We start from the raw sequence: 3,585 nt of genomic DNA on the forward strand, positions 1-3,585 counted from the left end.
CATATTAAGTTGGAAAAAAAACTTTTCCCATTCTGTAGACTGCCACTTTATCCTATTGATGATGTTGTTTGCCTTACAGAAGTCTTTCAATTTCATGAGATCCCACTTATAATTATTGATTGTATGGCCTGAGCTATTGGTGTTCTGTTCAGGGAGTTGTCTCCTGAGCTCATGTATTCAAGGCTATTCCCTACTCTCTCTTCTGTCAGGTTCTGCATACCTGGTTTTATATTGAAGTCTTTGATCTACTTGGACTTGAGTTCTGTGCAGGGTGATAGATATGGATCTATTTGCATTCTTCTACATGCTGACATTCAGTTAGACCAACATAACTTGTTGACAATGATTTCCTTTGTATGTGGTATAATTTTGGCTTCTCTGTCAAAAAAAAAATCAGGTCTCCATTTCTGTATAGATTTACATGTGGGTCTTCAGTTCTATTACATTGATCAAACTGTCTGCTTTTATGCCAATACCATATGATTTTTATTAGTGTTGCTTTGTAGTAGAGCTTGAAATTAAGGATAGTGATACCTCCAGAAGTTTTTTTAATTGTACAGAATTGTTTTAGCTACCCTGGGTTTTGATTTCTCCATATGAAGTCAAGTTTTTAAAGGTCTGTAAAGAAGAGGCAGGTGGACTTCTGAGTTCAAGGCCAGCCTGGTCTACAGAGTGAGTTCCAGGACAGCCAGGGCTACACAGAGAAACCCTGTCTCGGAGGTGGGGGGTAAGGGTCTGTAAAGAATTATGTTGGAATTTGGATGGAAATTGCATTGAATTTAGATTGCATTTGGTAAAAATGGCCATTTTTACTATGTTAATCCTACAAAGCCATAAGTACAAGAGATATTTCTATCTTCTGATACCTTGTCCATTTCTTTCTTCAAAGATTTAAAATTCTTATCATACAGGTCTTTTACTTGCTTGATTTGAGTTATCCCAAGATATCTCACATTATTTGTGGCTGTGGTGAAGGGTGTTGTTTCTCTGATTTCTTTCTGAGGCCATTTATCATTTTATAAAGGGCTATCGATTTTTTTTTTGAGTTAATCTTATATACAGCCACTTTGCTGAAGGAGTTCAGCTTAGTGAATACTTAGCTGTAGGAGTTCCCTGGCAGAAATTTTAGGGTCATTTATATAGACTATTATATCATCTGCAAATAATGAAACTTTGACTTCTTTCTTTCCAACCTGATCCCCCTTGATCTGCTTTTGTTGTCTTAGTGCTCTAGCTAGAACTTCAAGTACTATATTGAATGGATATGGAGCTATGTGAGGTGGACAGCCTTGTTATGTTCCTGATTTTAGTGGAGTTGCTTTGAGTTTATCTGAATTTAATTTGGTGTTGTCTATAGGCTTGCAGTATGTTGCCTTTATATTTAAGTGTGTCCCTTGTGTCCCTGATATCTCTAAGACTTTCATCATGAAGGGGTGTTGAATTTTGTCAAAAATTTTTGTTTTCAATATCTAATAAGATAATCATGTGGAGTTTTTTCCTTTTAGTTTGTTTACATAGGAAATTATATTGACAGATTTTTGTATGTGGAACCATCCCTGCATCTCAGCCTGGGAAATATTTTTAGGACATAGCAGGGAGCCCAAATTCTCATCCTCAATCAGATGTAATATGCCTCCAGTGTCAATACAATCCAACTGGTAGCTTAGATTTATACCCAGAACTGGTAATCACTAGGCCTCTCTACTCTATGGTAGAAGGCTAGAGAAAACTGTCTAAAATAGAAAATTAAGTATGACTCAGGGTCTCATAAAACAATAACCAAAACAAGTTTTCAATTTATAAGATCACCCAGGAGCTAGATACGGCTTAGTCAGTAAAATGTGCGCTATGAAAGATCTGAGTTTAACATCCATCAAACACATAAAAGCCAGGTGCATTAGCAGGCTTATCTCCGTGACTTGTAGTCATCTAGCCTGGACTTATAAACAAGCTCCAGGACAGTTAGAGACCCTACATTGAAAAATGAAGAGAAGAAACAATAAGGAAGACAACAAACACCTGGTACTATCCTTCACATATGCTCCCACACATGAACACACACAACACTAGTGCAAACCACCCATCACTATTCAGAGCAAAGGCATCTTAAGCTGAATGACAAAAGATGTCAAGGACTACCAGTGGCAATATAGCAAGGATTTAGGAATTGTGCAAGGATTTTCAAATACCAAGAGCCAGAGGTCGGAGGGGATGTGAGAAATGCCCAATGATCTGGATATGACAGGCCTACTGCACTCATAAACTTGTGGCAACTGTGGATGACTGCACATAAACTGTACAAGGCCAAGGCAGTCAACACTCTAGCATGGAGGGAAGATGAGCTCATTAGGCCTCACCCTTAACTGAGGAGCAGTTGATAGATGATGACTTCTGGGAGAAGGAAAATCTGTTTAACTTTAAGGATTGCCCAAAGTGGGTGACCAAGCTCCAGTGGCCCCTCATCCATGATTATATGGACAGCACAAATTGAGCTCAGAAAAATATATGTGTGTATGTACATACATACATAAAAATAAGAACAACAACATCAAAACAGGGCAAGCAAGCCATGGAAGCTGCACTCTTTCATGTCTGCTGCATCAGCTCCTGCATCCCAGTTCCTTCCATGTTTGAGCTCCTGCCCTGACTTCCCTCAGTGATGTGGAACTATAATCTGAAATTAACTCCTTCCTCCCCAAGTTGCTTTTGCTCATCTTATTTTATCACAGCAATAGAAGCCCTAAGACAATAATGAAACTTTGTTTATTTTGCCATATTCTTTAAAATTTACAAAATATTATAACAATAAAAATGAGTAATATAAAAGTTGTTTGATATAAAACAATCAATTAAACAGTTTTGTGTAGATGCTTGTCTGCAGCAATACTGAAAATACATGTTTTTCTCAATATAAATTTTAAATAACTCCAAAAATATTAGCTGTATATTTTAAAATAATATATCACTAGTTTTTTTAGATGAACATAATAAGTGGAGAAAAAGAAACAATATATGACTTTAATAGAAAGAAACAGAGAATGTCAATATATACCTCATAAGAAACCATAGGGCTCAGAAGGAAAATGAGCATATCAACACTAAATCCTCTTAACATATATAAAGATCCTTTTGGAATAAAGACAAGGTTTCTAGTGCAATGGTGTCAAGACTATTGAGAGGGTAACCAAGTGATTTTTTTATTATTTCCGAATCTTGTTCCACCTGAGGGGGTCATGTCTAGTCAAAGTTCCCTGGCTTGAGAGGCCATAAAAACTAGAAGTGAACCTACTACTTTTATGTTACTAATTTGACATGGGCTTTGTGGTGGTTTGCATATACTTGGCCTGTGGGAAGTGGCACTATTAGCAGGTGTGAACTCGTTGGAGGAAGTACTTCACTGTGTAGGCAGATTTTGAGTTCTCCTAGTGCTCAAGCTCCACCCAGTGTAGAAGAGACCCTCTTCCTGACTGCATATATAAGATGGTCTCCTCAAGACACAGAAGTCGATTTTCTCTCAGGTGAGGTTCTGAGACTGGAGCAGCCAGCCTGGAGGCGCCTTAGGCCAGAGACCCAGGCGGGATCCGC

Source organism: Mastomys coucha, unplaced genomic scaffold (assembly GCF_008632895.1).
Source record: "Mastomys coucha isolate ucsf_1 unplaced genomic scaffold, UCSF_Mcou_1 pScaffold10, whole genome shotgun sequence".
Taxonomy (NCBI): Eukaryota; Metazoa; Chordata; class Mammalia; order Rodentia; family Muridae; genus Mastomys; species Mastomys coucha.